Here is a 22,334-nt window from a genome sequence, read left to right as displayed (position 1 = left end):
TATCTCAAAAAGAAAGCGTGCCCCGCCAGCGTGCAAAACGGAATAACAATGATTTCGTTAAGAAACTATGAGGGTTTTATTTGTTTTTCCAATAATTTTCAAGTCTATAAATATCTTCGCATATTTTCAAATATCTTAAAAATAGAGACATTTCTTTACATTTGGCATCCCTGATTCGAACGCTAAATTCTGTTTTTGACGTTTTGAAGCATGCGAGTGCGAGTAAATTCAAAAAACTTTGAAGTAGCTCGCACGCCGGATCACACATGACAATAACTGGCATGATGTGTTCACACGGTGTGAGTAGCTGCACTGCAGTAACTGACTAGACCGACTCGTATGCTTGCTCGCACCGTCTGAACCCGGCTTATGGATGGGTTATACCTATGATATAACCGCAAGGTTGACTTAGGATTGCCGTTGGCTTAGGAATCATTTGTGTTTCTGCAATTAGCAATAATCGCACCTCGAATGTTCCTCATTGGGTACGATATCGCCGCTGCGCTGAGCTATATTTTGTGCGTACTGCTTAAAATTATTGATTAAACTAGTGAAAAAATGAAACAATTTAAGAATTCCATTGCAAACAAATCTCAATTTAGGTCAATTCATGCATTATGGTAGTAGTTATCGCAGCAAATAGTTATCAACATTTTGCCTAATAATCAAACGGTATGCGTAGAAGTTCAGTGAGCTGGCGACATGAAGGGATATCTTCCAATGCAGTCTTGAATAACCGAACCAAAGCGTTGCATTTATACTCGCTTTTGTAGACCGTGTTAGAAAGACGAATTCCGGAATGTAAAAATGCATGGGGGTATAAAAGTACTGCCAACTTGCACGTATTTGCAATGCCAATTTTCCCAACTTCTTGGTTTCAGAAACTGTATTGAGAAAACACATTCCGGTTTGCAAAAATGCATGCAAGTACAAAAGTACCCGCTGCTTGCATCTATTTTTCTATGCCAATTTCCCCAGGCTCCATTGTTTTCAAAACAGTGATAGGTAAACATTCCGATCTGCAGAAACGCATGCGAGTACAAAAGTACCCGCTGCTTGCATCTAATTTGCAATGCCAATTTCCCCAGTCTCCATGGTTTTAAAGTCTGTGTTAGGGAAACATTCCGATCTGCAGAAGAGCAAACGAGTCCAAAAGTACTCGCAGCTTGTATCAATGCCGATTTCCCCTGGCTCCATGGCTTTGAAGTCTGTGTTAGGGAAACATCCATTCATTCTAGCAATCGTACCTCAATCGTTGTGCAATCATAACTGAGTGGATTTCCGAGCGGCACTCGCTTACATACTGATTGGTGTGATTTCAATGAGCTGTTTTGAAAACAATTTTAGAGCTATTGAAACAAGTTTATGGATCAAAAAATGACAAGCATATAACGCGTAGACATTTTATCTTTCGAATGAAGTGTTTATCATGCCATTTCGTTCAGTTGTTTTGGAGCTATTAACGCTCAAAATCTCGTTCTCCGGCGTAACGCTTTCTTTTTCGAATCTTCGAACTTTCACCCAAGTTAAGAAATGAAAGACGTAGTCCTACGTCAAAAGTGTAAGAAATAATATACTAAGAATTTTTCATTTAAACTGGTTTGGAGCTGTTCACATACCACGAGGACAGGAAAGAACGAATTTGGACACCCCTCCCCCTCTGTGGACAATCGTGCAAATTTTCTAAACCCATCCCCCTGTTTTGTCCATGTGGACATTCCTCTATTATTTGAAAACAAGATTGAACTTTGGGGGTCTTCGTAGCCTAATTGATTGCGTATCCGCTAGAATTATGCGATCTTTAGAAAAAGATCGATCTTGACGAATCGAGTTTCTAAACGGCGTACGGATCGATTTACCGATTAAATCGGTGCCAGAGAAACGATTTTTGCTGAATGGATCTGTAACGCCCGAGCGGTCTGGGGCACTTTTCTTTAGGAAATCTATCGAGAGAAACAACTGTTCTTCTCGATGTTCAACTATCACCTGATTTATTTTTTCTCTCTAATCCTCGATCCCTCTGTGAGGATGTACAGAACTCTAAAAACGTTAGAACTAACTTACTGGCTACCTGCTATGTGTAGGGAATTTTCAACTTGCACAGTATGGAAAATTCCATCGTTCCTGTTGGAAAATCCTTGGTTGGATTCTCGCCTATCTTCAGTAGGAATCTTTCTTATTGTAAATACTTATTCATATTGAAATTATCTGAGATATTCTATTCGTGGGAGAGGGTCACTGCATCTGAGTTTTAGGGGAAACTAGAAGAGTTTCCTCTAAAATTGGTCTGTGAGGTTATTTTTATATATATAACTGATTGTATATTATTTCAATTTTTGTGTGTTCTTCATTTGCTATGATATCTGTATTTATTTATCTCAACTCCCTCAATTCTGAAATTCCGCAATTCCAAATGAAAAATAAAATTATCATATCTCCATAAAATTTCCCAAACAGTCTTATCGATCAACATTGTAGAGCCTTCAAGCTATATTGAAAATATTCCCTCGCATATCCGCATAATTATTAATATCCCCTTGTTTATTCTTTCATTTATTCTTTTATATATTAGAAGAGTGTTAATTTTTCTCGCATTTATTAATTTTCTTCGCATTTATATATTTGATCATGTAATTGTATCCCACATTTTCAGTTACTTCTGTACTTTCAAGTAAGTTCAATACATGCATACCCTTACAGGAAAGAATTCCCGGTTTTCCAGCCCTTCGATCCATTCAAAAGCTATGATGCGATTGATGGACACATTCTTGTTAAATTGGCTGTAGACATATATGGCTGAATCTATCACTTTTTCTAAAAATCCCACTTTAAAGTGTGTTTGTGAAATTTGAAACCAAACCTGTTTAAATTATCGATTATTATTAGTGTATAAGTGTGTAGTCTACATTTGTTTGACGAAATGAATAAATAAATAAATAAATAAATAAATAAATAAGTACATTTCCCCATCTTTCCCTGTTCATACAATTGAAGTATGGGAGATATGATTGTGTTTTCAAAACAGAATAAACAGTTCTTACAGAATTGAATAACCCTAGTTTTTTTTCCTCGCGTCTGCTGAATGCATCGTTTCAAATGCATCAGCGATTTCTCGTATTTTTTTTAATAGTATACTTTTATCATTTTTTATATATTGACGTAGGACTACGTCTAACCAGAAGATATAGGGGGTGAAATGGAAATCTAGGCACTCAACAAGTAGGAAAAAATGCAAGATTTGGAACGCTTATAACTCAAGCATTTCTCAATAGATCGCAAAGGTTTTTTCATCAATTGATAGGAAATATATCTACGCATCTATCATAACGAATAACATTTCATTTTTCTTGAGATAAATAATTGAATAATTGTGAAATATCAAGCATTGTCCAAATGCACTATGTGCCCATTTTTGATTGGTCCATTTTGTGCTCCTCAAATCGTACCGACCAAAACGGGCAACCACAGCAGCAGCGAAATACAATGAAGCACGATTGGAAAGGAAAAAGAAAAAAATGAACGAAACATTGGTCGCAGTCTCACACATGCGTAATTCTCGAGCCAGCCAGCCAGTTTAAAAATCCCCGCTCCGCTGCCGTAACGATCATTCTTTGTGTGGACACCGACTGGACAACATCGTTGCTGGACGAGCTGGACGGCGAGGGATCGAGTGCCTTTCTCAAGGCAAGAGGGCGGAGGTGATAGCGCTGGAGTAGAGTAGAGTAGAGTTTTCAAAGGGCCTTTCTCAAGGCTAGAGACGAATGAACTGCAAAAGTTTAAAGTCTCTATAATACAATACCTTCCTTCCTATCCAACATTCTTTGTATGGACACCGACTGGACAACATCGTTGCTGGACGAGCTGGACGGCGAGGGATCGAGTGCCTTTCTCAAGGCAAGAGGGTGGAGGTGGTAGCGCTGGAGTAAATAGAGTAGAGTTTTCAAAGGGCCTTTCACAAGGCTAGAGACGAATGAACTGCAAAAGTTTAAAGTCTCTATAATACAAGACCTTCCTTCCTTCCTATCCAAGGTGCCACTGACACTCGACCGCAACGGTTATGTTTTTAGCGCCATCCTAAAAGAGAACAATAGGAATAGAAGTTTTCTCCTACTACCGAATGTAAAGCTTTTTTCAAAGCTAATTTCGGTCCTAAATAAAGCGTTTTTTGCAACAACAGTTGTCCGGATACCAGGAAAGGAGGAAGCAGCCGAGAAGCCCCCAACGGCCATTAAGGAAGTTGGTTCGGTCGGTTCGGCCACTTTGACCGGCAGTTTTCACTGCCCCTCGCGTGTCCCGCTGTTTGCACCCGTCTCATCTGCATCGTTTTCCTGTCAGTGACGCGCGATTTTAGGCGCAATTTCTGCTCTTCAACCATCAGCAACTCAGGAGGTGTGAAAGGAGGTCATCTTCGCTTCGTCGCTTCGAACCGCTGCGACGATTGCCCTGCCGTCGGCGGTATCCGGTCCCTTCCCCGCTACCCCACTACCATAAGGTGGTGAATTCGGAGTGGATCTTCGGTACGATCGGTGAGTGATAAAAATCCTTTCATTATCAGGAGTTAGAAAGAACAGGACGCCCAGAGGGCATAGGTTAGATACTTTCTAGAACTTATCCCAAAATTTCCATAAGTGATTTGCTATTTCTCAAGTGACATTTATTTAGTGATACTTAAAAGGTTTTCAGCAAGTGTTTTTCAGCCAGTGAATTTATCCGCAAGTGTTTTTTCCGCCAAGTGATTTCGGTGTTAGTTTTTTGTAACTGCGTTGGCATTGTCCTCCGCTGTTACTGTCCTCCGCCGTTTTCGTCCCCCGTCGCACCTTATATTCTACCTTGGTTTTCGAATATTTTTCCGCGCCTGGCTGTACTTCGATATAGCCAGGCCTTGATCATGGCTTCCAGCAGCTAAGGAATTTAAAGATGCTAAACCCCAACGCGACGATAAAAATCGCCTTCAATATGCGCTACATCTACGAGATGAAAAACTCGTTCAATTGCTTCTGGGTACAAAGTCGCTGATCGACGAAACACCCATCGAACTAATATACCATCCCACCTTGAACCAACGCAAATGCGTTGTGTCCTGTCGTGACGTAATGTTTTTAAACGAAGATGTCCTCCTATCTGAACTAGCCGACCAAAATGTGATCGGTGTTAAAAAAAATTTGAGATTTGACCCAGTCATGAAGGAAAGAGTTCCTACTTCTACCATGATTCTTACCATAAACGGAACAGTTATTCTTGAAGCAATTAACTTCGGATTCCTCCGTGCTCCAACCAGAAATTTCTACCCAAACCCGATGCAATGCTTCGGATGCTTCGCTTTCGGCCACACTTCCAAAAAGTGCGCTAAAAAAATTCAACTTTGTCGCAACTGCGGTGTAGCCCACCCTGAACATAACACAAATACTAATGATAAAGACAAAATAAAATTTTTTATTTGCAATGCACCTGCCTCTTGTGTGAACTGCAAGGGAAATCACGCCTCAACCAGTAGGAAGTGCCCAGCATGGATCGCAGAGGATAACATCACCAGAGTCCGAATTGACCAAGGGGTGTCATATAAGGAAGCTAAATCCATTTTTGAGAATAGAAATGGTCCTTCCTTTGCTAGTAAGCTACAAGAAAGACTAGACAAAATTCAGAATACAGGTAGTTCTCAATGCAAGTGCAACTGCACTCAGGCTAAACTAACTTCTTCTGTCAAGGCAGTTCCAACTCCGTCCAGTAATCCACAGGAATCGGAACTCAGCACCTCCTCGTCAGATTCAGAATCAGACCCAGATATTTCAATAGAAATTGAAACAACCCCCTCCAACAAGAGGAAAAATACAAACAAAAGGTCAACCTCAGATGAATTCAAATCATCAGAAGAGGTAATTTTTCGAGGAAAAGAATCCAATAGGAAGAAATCCAAGAACCAAAAATACAAATCAACCCAACCATCCAACCCATCCAAACCATCCACTTCCCTCCAACCATCCACTTCCCCCCAACCATCCACTTCATTCCAACCAACCACCGCATCCAAAACTAAAACCTCCAACCAATCCAACCATTCAAACAAACCCACCCCACTTGCCAACAAACCAATTGCCAACGTTTCCAAAAATGATCTTAGACTAAAGAACAAATCCGGCAAATCTACCCATTCCTAATCTCATACCCTTCTCCCATCTTCGAACCCCTATTTACTTACCTCAGCCCACTTACCTTTTTCTCATTTTTAAAATTCACTCCTCTAGCTAGTAACAGCAACCCTTCGTCCTGTAACCAAACACCCAACCGAAAACTTGCTATTCAATGGAACTTGCGTGGGCTATCCACTTCCACGAACGAAATTAAGCTAATGTTAGCTGAGGAACAACATCTCCCACTAGCATTGGCTTTTCAAGAAGCTAAAAAAATCAATGTATCGCTCTTAGAGCGGGCGTTTAGCGGCAAATTTTCATGGTATTTTAAGGAAGGGCCATCCTCGGGGCTTTTTGGAGCCTGCCTCGCTGTCCTGAGTGACCTTCCTCATACCGTCATCCCCATAACATCATCATTACAAATATGTGCGATACAACTGAAGGGACCTCTACAGGTAACCCTTGCTTCCATTTATATTCCCCGATTGCACAGTAATGACATTGAAACGCAACTTACGGATGCCATCAAACAGTTACCGCACCCATTCATGGGGAGGAAACAAATGTGACAAAAGAGGTAAAACAATTTTGGGAATCGTCCAAAAGCTTAACCTCATCATACTTAACGATCACCGTCATACCAGGATAGATATCCATCACGGATCATCATCGGCCATCGACATCACGATTGCTTCCTGGGACCTCGCCCCCAGGCTGAGCTGGACCGTTGATACTGACCTCAGAGGTAGCGATCATTTCCCCATCCACATCCGAACCCTGTCTAGAAACCCAAACATTCGTTTGCGCAGGAAATGGATATACCAGTCGGCTGACTGGGAAGGCTTCGAATCCACAATCAACAGCTTACTTTCCGAACATGAAAGCTGCTCTGTGGAAGAATTTACCCACGCCATTATTTTAGCGGCTGAACAAAATATCCACCGTACCAGTGGGAAACCCGGCCGAAAGGCGGTACCATGGTGGAACGATACAGTTGCACAGGCCATCAAAAGGAGAAGAAAATCCCTCCGTATCCTACGACGCCTTCCTGATGGAAGCGCTTACAAAATGATTGCCCTAACAAACTTCCAAACGGCTAGAGCTCTAGCCAGGAAGGTAATAACCGAAGCCAAGCAAAACAGTTGGATGGAATTTCTTGATTGCATCAACCCTAATACTTCGACATCTGAACTTTGGAACAAGGTCAACTTACTTAGTGGCAAGAAAGCTTCAAACTGCTATTCCCTCGAGATTAATGGCACCTTCACCGAAGATCCAGGCATCATAGCCGACCATCTAGCCGACCATCTAGCCGACCACTTTGCCACTATTTCAGCCACCTCCAACTACACTAACGAATTCAAGGCTATTAAGGCGGAGACGGAACTTAAAGTTTTTCCTCCTGCTTCGGAACAGGTCCACAAATACAACGATAAGTTCTCTTTGGACGAGTTGTTATGGGCAATAAAAATATCAAAAAGCAAATCTGCCGGCCCAGACGGAATCGAATATCCGATGATCAAGCATCTACCTCTTCAGGCAAAAATTCCACTCCTTCAGATATACAACGAATGTTGGGCTAACAGCTATTTCCCTGACGCATGTAAAACGGGCTTGGTAATACCTATCCCAAAGGTGAAGGAGAGTAAACGGGCCGCGAATAACTTCCGTCCCATAACCCTCCTCAGCTGCTTAGGGGAAGTCTTCGAAAGAATGATCAATCGAAGACTTAGGACGGCCCTTGAAGAATGCCAACTATTAGACCCCAGACAGCATGGCTTCCGCCGAGGTAAAGGTACGGGCACCTACTTCAGTCAACTCGATCATTTCCTTCAAGAAACTATCGAAAAGGGCCAACACAGCGAAATCGCTTCACTCGATCTAGCCAAAGCCTACGATACCACATGGCGCCATAACATTATCGATCAACTCCACCGATGGGGTTTTGAAGGCTCCCTCTTCAACATTCTTCGCTGTTTCCTCACCAATCGAGGCTTTCAAGTTTACTTCGGAGAAGTACTCTCGGATCACCGTTGCCTAGAAAACGGAGTACCACAAGGTTCGGTTTTATCAGTTTCCCTCTTCCTCGTTGCTATGCAGTCGGTTCTAGAGATTATCCCTAAAAACACCGAGGTACTGGCCTATGCAGAAGATCTACTGCTGATGGCAAGAAATCCTTTCCCAGAAATGGCCCGCAGAAGACTGCAGGAAGGAATCTCGGCTGTTAGTAACTGGGCAAATTCCATCGGGTTTAAGTTTTCGGCAGAGAAGTCTAATATAATTCACTGCTGCAAATGTAAAGGTCATAGGAAAAGGTTTAGAATATGTCTAATCAATGGCAGGCCTATTAAGAGAGTCAGCTCAGCCCGAATTCTTGGAGTGCTAGTTGACAGTAAACTATCCTTCGGACAACACCTCAGAAATGCTAAAGCTAGTATGAAGTGCCGCCTGCGACTGGTGAAAACTTTAGGTGGCCGATGCCGCTTGAGTTCTCGTAAAACCATCTGCAACATAGGCAAAAGCATTGTCTTCTCTAAAATTCGTTACGGCATCGAACTTTTCAGCCGTGCCTCTTGGGCTCACTTGAATTACTTAAAGCCTGTCTACCATAATGTGATTAGATATCCATCAGGAGCCCTTCAGACCAGCCCAATAAACGCTCTGCTTGTGGAGGCTGGCGTAGTTCCTTTCGAACACTTCCTCACAAATATGCTAGCCACTAAAGCCATCCGGACGTCCGAGAAATACCCGGATCTTCTATCCATTTACTCCAGAGCCAACATTTGGCTGCAAAATACTAGCCAAGTCACCCTCCCGACTATTGCCCCATTAAGCAGAGTCGGTCAACGCCCATGGCATGCACATCCGCCAAAGATAGACTGGTCAATCAAAAATGCTGTCAGGGCTGGGGAAGCCAGCAGCATTGTTATGGCCTGTTTTAATGACCACCTTCATAATAAGTATCACACCCACCACAAAATCTTCACAGATGGGTCTTTTGATGGAAACCTAACAGGGTTTGGAGTTTTTGCCAATAACACGGAGCTAAAATTCCAACTGCCTTCCATATGTTCGGTATACTCCGCCGAAATTGCCGCTCTCCTTGTCGCGACATCACTCTGTGATAACGACAGTAAAGTGGTGATCTTCTCGGATTCCTATAGTGCATTACGGGCGCTACAAAGTGACGATAGTAAACACCCTTGGATACAAAGCATTGAGGAAAAAAAAAAATACAGGGAAGGTGTTATATATTAACCTTGTTCTGAATTGCCATACCTTTCAACAGTGCTAACCTTGACATTCTAGAGCTTCTCTTCCCGCGCACGAACGTGCGTGAGTTAGTTAGTTTTTCACTCTCGCTAGGAACAAATAAAATAGATTCCGTTTAAACTGTTGTGGATTATTTATACTCGGCCCGTCACAACAGTTCTGGCGACGGAGGATGGCGAATTCAGGCGATATTCCGGATAATGCTGCTGCTCTTCCACCACCAAATTTTGCGATCGATCCTTTCGACAGACGCAAGTTGAAATGGATGCGGTGGGTGGAACGCCTGGAGACTGCTTTCCACATTTACGGGATTGGAGATAATATGAGAAAACATCTTCTGCTACATTACATGGGATCCGAAACATACGACATCATTTGCGATAAAGTTGCTCCGGATGCCCCCCGAGATAAAACTTTCCAGCAGATTGTTGCAACACTGGAAGATTATTTCAGCCCCCGCCCGCTGGAAATTAGCGAGAATTTTCGGTTCAATTGTCGTCGCCAAGGCGATAAAGATGCTGCTTCTGCTGACGAAACGGTGGATGAGTATCTGGTAGCCCTGCGGAGAATAGCGGTTACGTGCAATTTCGGAGCGTACTTGGAGACGGCGTTGCGAAATCAACTAGTGTTCGGAATGAAGAGGAATGACATCCGGAACCGGCTGCTGGAGAAGCGGGAGTTAACCCTGACTGAAGCCCGTGATATTGCGATGAGCCGTGATCGAAGGAAGCTCATCCAGACAGGATGTACATGCGATGCACCGTGCAACAGGTAAAAAAGAAAAACATACTGTAAACAAAAATGCGGGTAAAAGTGCGAGCGATGGAAGTTGCTATCGGTGCGGGGACAAATCGCATTTTGCGAATGCGTGCAAGCATAAACAAACGGTGTGTTCGTTTTGCAAGTTAACGGGGCACCTTGCGAAGGTTTGCCTGAAGAAATCGGCTACGTTGAAATATGATTCTCGTTCGACGAACAAAGGTCAATCAGTTCAGACCAATTACTTGGACCAATCCGGTGACAATAAATGTGCCGGTAGTGCGGAAGTACGTGAAGTTTGTACGGTCGAATCTACGTCGCGTTGTAAGAAACTTATAGTAGATGTGTCCGTTAACGGAAAGTTCATACGTTTTGAAATTGATACTGGTTCGCCGGTCAGTATTATCAGTTCTGAATGTCGAAACAGACTTTTTCCGAGAGTGCGGTTGCGTAAATGTGATACGAATTTGGTTAGCTATTGCAATACCAGCATCGATGTGCTGGGTATTTTTGACGCGTGTGTGGAATTCGCGGGAAAGAAAATGACTATGCCGTTATATGTTGTAAATTCCGGGAAGCACCCGTTACTAGGTCGAGAATGGTTACGACAAATGTCAGTGGACTGGAACAATTTGATACAGGGATCGAATGTGAACACGATTACTGCTGCTACTGCTACTGGGTCTCTGTGTCGTGATGCTGCATTGAAAGCGGTACTGGAAAAGTACCCTAAGGTGTTCGAAGACTCAATCGGAAAGATCTCCCACGTTCAAGCTTACCTACCTTTGAAGAAAGATGCGCGGCCGGTGTTCCTCAAGGCACGCAAGATACCGTTTAATATGCTGAAAGCGGTGGAGGATGAATTAGAGAAGCTGGTTGCAGAAGGTGTGCTCACGAAAGTTAATTCCAGTAACTGGGCAACACCAATTGTTTCTGTGAAGAAATCGCAGAACCGAGTGAGGATTTGCGGAGACTACAAGCAGACCGTAAACCCGAACCTCGTGGTGGACAAGCATCCACTGCCTACTGTGGACGAGCTATTTACTTCGCTGGCAGGAGGAATCAAGTTCAGCAAGATCGATCTCGTCCAAGCATACCTGCAACTAGAAGTGGCTCCGGAAGACCGTGAGATACTCACGTTGAGTACCCACCGTGGTCTTTACCGTCCGAATCGACTCATGTACGGTGTCGCATCGGCACCAGCTATATGGCAACGACAGATGGAGGCCATACTGCAAGGAATAGAAGGAGTTAGCGTTTTTCTGGATGACATTAAGATCACGGGTGGAACGGATGAAGTTCATTTGCGTCGGCTAGAAGAGGTACTTCGGCGACTGAACGAATGCGGAATACGGGTAAATAAGAAAAAGTGTGAGTTTTTCGTGGACAAAATTGAATACTGCGGATACGTGATAGATAAAAATGGAATTCATAAGATCCAGGAAAAAGTACAAGCCATCCATGAAATGCCAAGGCCGAAGAACAAAGATGAAGTTCGGTCTTTCGTAGGATTCGTAAATTACTACGGACGATTCTTTGCGAATTTGAGTACAGTTCTGTATCCTCTCAATAACCTGCTCAAAAACGATGTTCCATTCAGATGGACTAAACAATGCGAAGATTCTTTCAGGGAAGTGAAAGAACAGATGCTATCCGACAATTGCCTTGTTCACTATACACCTGAGCTACCACTGTTGCTTGCTACGGACGCTTCACCCTACGGTGTAGGAGCGGTGTTAAGTCATGTGTACCCCGATGGCACGGAACGTCCAATTCAGTTCGCGTCCCAGACCTTGACTCGGGTGCAGCAGAATTATATGCAGGTGGACAAGGAGGCATACGCTATAATATTTGGCGTGAAGAAGTTTTTCCAATATTTGTACGGGAGGAAATTTACTTTGCTAACCGATAATCAGGCGATCTCGAAGATCTTCGGGGAGCACAAAGGATTACCGGTCATGTCTGCATTGAGGATGCAGCATTACGCTACCTACTTGCAAAGCTTCGATTACGAAATCAGGTTTCGTAAATCTACCGAACATGCGAATGCTGATGCAATGTCAAGAATTCCGTTGAAGATTACTGATTCCGAGAACGAGATCGAAGAATCCGATGTGGTGGAATTAAGCCAAATCGATACGTTACCGTTGACTGCAGCCGAGCTGAGTCAAGCAACTTCCCAGGATAAAGTGGTGCAAAAACTAATCCAAGGAGTCAAGCACGGTCAATCAGTGGAAGCGAAGGATCGCTTCGAGGTAGAACAGAGCGAGTTCTCCCTACAAAAAGGATGCTTACTTCGGGGAATTCGTGTGTACGTTCCTGCTGCTCTCCGGAAACGTGTTCTGGAGGAATTACACTCTGCTCACTTTGGTGTTACGCGTACAAAGTCGCTAGCAAGAGGATACTGCTGGTGGCCAGGATTAGATCGAGAGATCGAGGAAATTATTGCGAATTGCGCTGACTGTCAGTCGGTGCGTGCGGAACCTACGAAGATGAACCTTCACTGCTGGGAAACTCCGAGTGAACCATTTCAGAGGGTCCATGTGGACTTTGCGGGTCCGTTCATGGAAACCTACTTCTTCATATATGTGGATGCCTTCAGTAAGTGGCCGGAGATCAAGATATGCCGATCCATTACAGCTGAAGGTACCGTTGATATGTGCCGGGAATTGTTCAGTACGTTCGGCATTCCCTCAGTTTTAGTGAGCGACCATGGCGTCCAGTTTACTTCAGAGGTCTTCCAGCAATTTCTTAAGATGAATGGGGTGGTACACAAAATGGGAGCACCGTATCATCCAGCAACAAATGGACAAGCTGAGCGGTACGTTCAGACATTCAAACAGAAATTGAAGGCGTTGAAATGTTCGAAGTCGCAGCTGAATCTGGAACTATCCAACATTCTTCTTACCTACCGATCCATCCATCTACAGGGAAGTCACCGTCAATGCTCGTGTTTGGTCGACAGATTAGATCAAGGCTCGACCTATTGCTGCCGAAGAATGAAACTTCAAACAAAGCGGATATTGCTGTGCGCCAGTTCCAGGATGGTGACCGTGTACGTGTGCGAGATTTCCTATCCAAAGACAAATGGAAGTTTGGAAAGATCGCCGAGAAGCTTGGGAAGCTGCGATATGCTGTGCGTCTCGACGATGGACGCATCTGGGAGCGTCATATTGACCATATAGTCGGTGTGGGCGCTGATCTACAGGAGAGTTCGGTGGACATTCCTAGCGAGCAGTTCATTGAACGTTACGAGCTAACCATGCCCACTACTTCTACTGCCGTGGCTCCTGCCACCACTAGGGTATCTCCTGCGATTGTTCCTGCTGCTACAAGCCCGGTTGAGGAAGCTACTGGTGCGACATCGGTGGTAACTTGCCGCAATGCTGATGAGACTACGACATCACTACCAGAGTTGGCACCATCACTGCGACGATCCAGCCGTGCAATCAAGCCTCCCCAGAGAATGAATCTGTAATTTTCTTATCTAATGTAGCTTTCTTTCTACGAGGGGGAGAAGTGTTATATATTAACCTTGTTCTGAATTGCCATACCTTTCAACAGTGCTAACCTTGACATTCTAGAAGCTTCTCTTCCCGCGCACGAACGTGCGTGAGTTAGTTAGTTTTTCACTCTCGCTAGGAACAAATAAAATAGATTCCGTTTAAACTGTTGTGGATTATTTATACTCGGCCCGTCACAACAGAAGGACATCACTTTCTGCTGGGTCCCAGGGCACTGCGGAGTCCAGGGTAATGAACAGGCTGATCGTCTCGCCAAGGAGGGTAGGCTCTCCGAACTATGGACCACCTCCCACCCAGCAAATGACACCATCAGATGGGTCAGTCAATCCCTCAGATTGAGCTGGGAGAACAGTTGGTATTTTTCCCGCGACCTCTTCTTAAGAAGGATCAAGAATACTACCCTTCCCTGGAAGGATAGTATTCTCCGATCTACTCAAGTATGTCTGACACGTTTACGTATCGGGCATACATTTTTAACACACAAATTTATCATGCGTAGATTGGAACCAACACTATGTGAGTCGTGCAATGTAAGACTCACGGTGGAACACATATTAATCACATGCCCTAAATTTAATGCTTCAAGAATAAAGTTTCAGGTTGCAGACACCATAAGGACAGCACTATCGGACGACGCCGTCGAGGAAAAAAGGACCATCGATTTCCTAAAGGATACAGGTTTATTCGATCAGATCTAATGTCTAATTACTACATTTACCTATACTGATAAAATTGCGTTTGTCTTCTCTTCTACTTTCAGCAAAAGATGAGCAGGTTTTTTGCGCCCCTTTTAGAAGCGAGCTCCTCAAGCACACTAAAAGGGGCTTTTTCCCTGCTCCAATTGTTTGGTTGTGTTTTTAACCCCGGGGCCGTGTAGGGTGCGGCAATACGACATACATCCATAGCGGTTAATAGGACTGGGTCGAGCGAGAATAACGAATTTTGCAATAGTTTTCTTAGTTTTCCTTCCAGTTAAATTTCCCGCCCTCAAGGGCAAGAGACGAATGAACTCTCAGAGTTTAAAGTCTCTATAATACAATACCTTCCTTCCTTCCGTGACGATCATTCTTTGTGTGGACACCGACTGGACAACATCGTTGCTGGACGAGCTGGACGGTGAGGGATCGAGTGCCTTTCTCAAGGCAAGAGGGCGGAGGTGGTAGCGCTGGAGTAGAGTAGAGTAGAGTTTTCAAAGGGCCTTTCTCAAGGCTAGAGACGAATGAACTGCAGAAGTTTAAAGTCTCTATAATACAATACCTTCCTTCCTTCCTTCCGTAACGATAATTCTCATTCAAACCGTACACCACATCGTTTCGCATCACATCACATCATCAAACTAACACAAGCAGCCATGTCTGGACATGGCAAAGGAGGAAAAGTGAAAGGAAAGGCAAAATCCCGCTCGAACCGTGTTGGACTGCAGTTTCCCGTAGGTGTATTCGCCAATTGCTCCGCAAGGGTAGCTAGACCGAGCTTTGGTTCGGTGGACATCAAGACCTTAACAGACAGACGCAGAAGAAAAAAAGTGCAAATGCAAAATTCAATTACAGGTTAAAATCGCCTCCAATGCGACACTGAGCGGTGCTTCGGCACGTCGCATTAAATGTAATTTACTGTACAACATGTCACAAGCTGGATGGGAAGAAATTTTCCAACTGTGAAATATGTGGCGAGTGGTAAACGCAATCGCTAAACAGGAAGGTTTAGCCGAACAAGATGGGGATATCGAATAATAACAGAACAATAAACTCTTTAGATTAAAGTACAAAACGCGCGGATCCGCTGAAAAATATATCATTCTTTTTCAAAACGTAAATCAGTGTGGTTGTATGGCATCGTTTCACATCACAATATACCTAATAGCGGTTATAGAATTTCGGCCGCCGGATTGCTCGAGTTGGCTTGCAAAGCTGCTCACGACAATAAGAAAACCCGTCTACAGAACAGAGCACATTCGGTTCGGTGGCAACAACTAATTTCAGCGAGTGGCAAACGCAATCGCAAAACGGCAGCAGGTAGGAGAAGGAAAAAAATTGTTTATACAGACTGCTTTGGTGGCAAAACCAGCCACCGTAAAACACGGCGCTTTTCAGGGCCATTAAACCTTTCAAAGAAGACTTATTAAAAGTTTTCACAATACCAAAGCATTCTAAAGTGACATAATATGACATATAATATAAACTGATTGATCATTCAGTTTTCACAAACCCATGCATGGTTTCCGAATTAAAAGTGGTTTCAAATTACAACACATTGTATGCAGGATGGCATTGACGAATTTTCTCGGTAGCAACAACTGCTTTCTTTGGTTGATAACTGATGTTGAAAATTGACTGACGTTATATCTGCATTGTATAGAAACATAACTAAGGAGCAACATGATGAGCTATGTATTTCCTGCTGCTCTGTTCTTATTTTAAAGGACTTTAATCCTGTGTTAATTTACTGTTGGTTTTTCAGAACGCTTATAGCTCGTTTAATTCTCGACAGATCGTAGAGTTCGTCTCCAAAACCTCAGTTCTTTTTCATTTCTACGAGGGTCACTATTTATATTTCGGGAATTGGCAACACTGAGGTCATGTGAGTCCATCTGACGGTTCCATCGTAAAGTTTGACATTTTTGACGATATACGTACTCAGAACATTTTGTCATAGTTGAAAGTTTGGTCTCGGCAAAAAAATGGAACTGAATCGTGAACATTTTTGTGCGATGATTTTTTACGACTTTCGACGTGGATTATCACAACAAGAGTGCGTCAATCAACTTAATTTGACTTTTGGCGATGAAGCTCCATCAAAAACCACTGTGTATCGCTGGTATAGTGAATTCAATCATGGTCGTAGTTCGCTGTCCGACGAGTTTCGTGAAGGTCGTTCAAAATCGACTGTACTGCCAGAAAACATCGATGCTGTGCACGAAATGATTAAGCAAGATCGTCATGTAACCTATTGTGAGATTGAGGCATCCCTAAGCATTAGTTCCACCAGCATGTATGCGATTTTACATGAACACTTAGTTGTGCGAAAATTATGTTCACGTTGGATCCCACATAATTTGACAATCGCTAAAAAAAAGGCTCGTGTCGATTGGAATAAATGCTTTAAAAATTGGTTTAAGCGCATGCAAAAGTGTATCGATCATCGTGGCGAGTACTTTGAAAAACAATAAAAATATATTCGCAGCTTAACTATTTGGTTTTGTTCCTATTCCCGAAATATAAATAGTGACCCTCGTATTTACTTTGTTTGCGGAGATACAAATCTTACAATTCATTCGTCTACGAAACCACAGTTTAAGGTACGGTAATGTGCTGAATAGTGAAATATATGATAGTGAATGAGCTGATGACCACCTATGCATTCCCTATCACAGCCATCATTTTGATTGTACGATATGTGCATACGCCAAAAGAAGCCCGGCGTTGAACATTTAATAAGTACAAAGCCTTCAGAAAAAAAATCAAGAATCAACTATGAGATAGTGAGAAAAAATCGAGAAAGTTGGTAAAAAAAGCAAAAACACAACACAAAAGGTTCTTTTCAGAACCCCCAACATGTTCATAAAGAGTAAACAGTAAACTAATCCATTTTTCAGGTAGATAGGTCGGTATTCACGTAGGAGAAGGAAATAAAACAATATATTTTAAATATATATTTAGCAAAAGCTGTCTCCTTTGTATAGTCCTACGTCACTCCGGTTATGTCCCCGACATTACCCACCCGTCTTTTTTTTATTAAATTGTTTAACTATCTTAATTAGGTGCCACTTAGCTTTATTAACATTTTCCTCCAACCAGAATCCTGCTAGAAGTTCCCCTTCTCATAATACTGGCATCATGATAACGCAGCCAATCCTGCCGGTCTTTAGTCACCGCCACTGACGTATCCCGATATTACGGTGTTTCCCTTTTTTGAATACATCACTGCCATCAAACTGCTTCCATTTTAAGTTATTGCACTTGATCAACAGTTTTGCGTTGAGAAGAACCGTCTCTTCCACAGCATTGCCTTCCGGCACATGTTTCGTCTTCATTCTGGCTGTTGAGATTAGGCACTGTTGTAATATTTTTGTACCGTTTCGTTTAATCCAATCTGTTTTGATAGTTTCTATTCAAACGTTTTTTCACTTGGTGGGATAACCACTTCGATTCAGATTTTGGTTTTCTGGTTTTGCTTCCATACACTTTGGAAGATCCAATGTCACTTGATCTGCTGTCAATTACGATCACTACTTAATTTTTTAACTTTTGTTCCACAATGTTTCTGATACTTTTTTTTTCATTGATTATATTTTTGATTCGATTCTCGATTCGAATTTTCTTCTCACACTTTCGATTGAAATTGTTCCGTCACAAAAACAAAAGATCCTTCTTGATTCGAAAAATAAAATGCGCCGCGCACACTGAAATTGGTTGTCGATAACTTATCGATTTCTTATTGTAAATACTTATTCATATTTAAATTATCTGAGATGTTCTATTCGTGGGAGGGGCACTGCAGATCTTTGAAAATAAAAGCCCAAAAATGTATTTTCCAGGGTATTCGTCCTGTACCGTCAGGAATCATTTAATCAAATAGATTAATTGAAAATTATGGTTAGAAATTCAACAACTGATATTCATCCAGAATTCCGCTGACAATAATCCCATAGAATCCAACCGTGCCATACGCCTGCCATTTAGACGAAATTTTGGTAGTAGTCCCAGTTCTAGGAAAAGAACGTTTCGACTGGACCTGATGTCACCATCAAATTTAGACACAATTTTTACTGTCAGTCTAGTGAATGTGATGGTGTAAATCAAGGCGCCTAGAAGTATATCCTAAGGTGAGGCCGCTTCGTCACTAAGTTGGTTAGGGGAACGGTAAATGAAAACAGTGCGGAAGAAAGTAGAAGGGGGATTATTTGCTTGAAGCGTGAAAGGGACAGACTGATCGTGAGAAGTAAACAACCACATAGAATTGTATTGGTGTGGTTACATTGCTTCCCACTTGCTTCGTTCGAATTCGTCAGCTTCTATCGAACAAAACTGTTTGTTTCTTTTCGTCAGTTATCGCACAATCAAGTTTTCGTGCGTACTCCGAGCCAATGTAATACTTATGACAGACATACAGCTGTACTTGCGTTGTACTTCGAAAATTGTATGTCTGTCACCATGTACAGCGCTAGAACCATGCAAGCAACTCGGTACAATCGCTGACCTGTACCGACCTATTTTTCCGCTGTACATGGCTACAGCTGTACTGTGCGCAGCGCCATAGACGATTAGTGGTGGGTAGCATGAACAAAACGAATCAAAACATTTGGCATACAATCTTTTCATTGACTTTCTCTTGAGTTAATAACTCAGATTGGAAACATAAAGGGTGTGTCACATCAAATTGCATCACGGAAAAAACGCTGTAGGAATTTAATTTTGACGTAGGACTACGTCTAACCGGAAGATATAGGGGGTGAAATGGAAATCTAGGCACTGAACAAGTAGGAAAAAATGCAAGATTTGGAACGCTTATAACTCGAGTATTTCTCAATAGATCGGAAAGGTTTTTGCATCAATTGATAGGAAATATATCTACGCATCTATCATAACGAATAACATTTCATTTTTCTTGAGATAAATAATTGAATAATTGTGAAATATCAAGCATTGTCAAAATGCACTATGTGCCCATTTTTGATTGGTCCATTTTGTGCTCCTCAAATCGTACCGACCAAAACGGGCAACCAGAGCAGCAGCGAAATAGAATGAAGCACGATTGGAAAGGAAAAAGAAAAAATTAACGAAACATTGGTCGCAGTCTCACACATGCGTAACTCTCGAGCCAGCCAGTCAGCTTAAAAATCCCCGCTCCGCTGCCGTAACGATCATTCTCATTCAAACCGTACACCACATCGTTTCGCATCACATCACATTAACAAACCAACACAAGCAGCCATGTCTGGACATGGTAAAGGAGGAAAAGTGAAGGGAAAGCGTGTTGATCTGGAGTTCCCCGCAAGGGTAGCTAGGCCGAGCGCGTTAGTACCAGTGCACCAGTCCACCTAGCCGGCGTTATATAGTTTCGGCCGCCGAAGTGATCGAGTTAGCTGGCAAAGCTGCTCGCGACGATAAGAAAACCCGCATTCGGAACAGAACACATTCGGTTCGGTGGACATCAAGACAACAACAGGCAGTTGCAGCGAGTGGCGAGTGGCAAACGTAATCGCAAAATGGCATCAGGTAGCAGAAGAAAAAAGTTTGTTCTTTATACAAACTGCTTTGGTGGCAAATCCAGAACAAGGCGGCATCGAGGGCGTTCGAAATGGTTTTTTTCAAAACCACGAGTACTAAGTTTTCTAAATTGGAACCATTCCTTAAAACAAGGCGCTTTTCAGGGCCATTAAACCTTCCAAAAAAGAGTTTAGGAAATACAGTTCAATGCTTTCTAAAACAATATCCAAAATAATAATAAAACACAAATTGATTTTTTTATAATTTGTTTACCAGGATATGATGAGTATGTGAATTTGGCAGTTGTTCTGAGCTTATTGATTTTCACCAATTCTAAAATTGCTTCTAGATTGAAAGTACAGTAATTTACACTTATCTCGACATTTAGCTAATTGGACGGACCTGTAATGCGACATATTTAGTTGGACATTTTTGTTAACATAGAGTTCGGGGTCCAAATTATGACCCCACATTTAAAGTCGACACTGTACCACTGTCATCGCAAATGTTCAATTACAGGTGTGAAAGCTGTGGCGATTGGCAAATGCAATCGCTAAACATAAAGGTTTAGCCGAACAAGATGGGGATATCGAGAGATAACAAAACAATAAACTCTTTAGATTGAAGATAATTTTGTGATCCTGAAAAGGACCCTTTTTAGCCTGCATGTGAATCCAACGGGCGAACAAATCGTAATGAATGTATTTTTTTGCCATCGCTCTCTTTTAACGCTCATTCGTTCGTCTCGTTGGACTCGCCCCTCTGGCTGAGTCTGCCGATTTGTCTCTATCCTGTGAGTGTGTACCGCTAGAGTATAAAACACGCGGACCCCAAAAAAATATCTTATTTTCTTTCAAACCGTAAACCCGTGTGGTTGTACGGCATCGGCATCCTGGACGTAACAAAGGAGGACAAGTTAAAGGAAAGGCAAAGTCTCACTCGAACCGTGCAGGTCTCCAGTTCCCTGTTGGTCGCATTCACTGATTGCTCCGCAAGGGTAACTAGGCCGAACGGATTGGTGCCGGAGCACCAGTATACCTAACAGCAATTATAGAGTATATAGAGGCCGTCGGAGTGCTCGAGTTGGCTTGCAAAGCTGCTCACGACAATCAGAAAACCCGCATCAAAAACAAAGCAGCTTCGGTTCGGCGCTCATCAAGGCAACAATTAGTTTCAGTGAGTGGCAAAGTGTTTCTCCGGCACGTCGCATTAAATGTAATTTACTGAACAACATGTCACAAGCTGGATGGGAAGAAATTTTCCAACTGTGAAAGCTGTGGCGAGTGGCAAACGCAATAGCTAAACAGGAAGGTTTAACCGAACAAGATGGGAATATCGAGTGATAACAAAAACACAACACCAAAGGTTCTTTTCAGAACCATCAACATGTTCATAAAGAGTAAACAGTAAACTAATCCATTATTCAGGTAGATAGGTAGGTATTCACGTAGGAGAAGAAAATAAAACAATATATTTAAAATATATATTTAACAAAAGCTGTCCCCTTTGTATAGTCCTACGTCACTCCGGTTATGTCCCCGACATTACCCACCCGTCTTTTTTTAGGAATTATATCTTCAGCTTACGCTTATAATCAGATAAGAGTGTATAGATCACGTTGGCCATGCTTCACTGTCAATTTTTCGTAAATTTGGAAAAATGTCGTCGAACGAAAAAGAGCGTCGTGAATTAATCCTGTACACTCATTTCGAGAATCCGGAGTTGTCACATCGGGACATCGGTAAGATGCTGGGAATCGTCCAATCCACGGTCAGCAGAGTACTAAAACGATACTTCGAGAACCTAACCATCGACCGGAAGGTGAAGAACGGCAAAAATGGATGCTCCGTCAGTGAAAAAGATCACAAGCGCGTAGTTAAGCAGTTTAGACGTGATCCGAGAAGTTCGGTCCGGGATGTCGCCAATAAGCTGAATTTGTCAAGTTCATTCGTCCAGCGAACCAAGCAGCGGAAGGGCCAGCGTACATATAAGGTTCAGAAGGCTCCTAACCGCGACGAAAGGCAAAACATGGTGGGGAAGATGCGAGCCCGGAAGCTGTACACCGAAATGCTGACGAAGCCGCATTGCCTGGTAATGGACGACGAAACCTACGTCAAAGCGGACTTTCGTCAGCTGCCGGGCCTGTTGTTCTTCTCCGCAGAGGACAAATTCAGCGTTCCGGAGGAGATTCGCAAGCAGAAACTATCCAAGTTTGCCAAAAAGTACATGGTGTGGCAAGCGATCTGCTCTTGCGGAAAGCGGAGCGCCCCCTTCGTGATGACCGGCACGGTAAACGGGCAGGTTTACCTTAAGGAGTGCCTACAGAAGCGCTTACTACCACTATTGAAGCAGCACGAGGGCCCAACCATCTTCTGGCCCGATCTCGCTTCGTGCCACTATTCAAAGGACGTGTTGAAGTGGTACGAAGCCAACGGGGTCAC

The sequence above is a fragment of the Toxorhynchites rutilus genome, chromosome 2 (assembly GCF_029784135.1).
Source record: "Toxorhynchites rutilus septentrionalis strain SRP chromosome 2, ASM2978413v1, whole genome shotgun sequence".
Lineage (NCBI taxonomy): Eukaryota > Metazoa > Arthropoda > Insecta > Diptera > Culicidae > Toxorhynchites > Toxorhynchites rutilus.
This window is presented reverse-complemented; position numbering follows the sequence as displayed.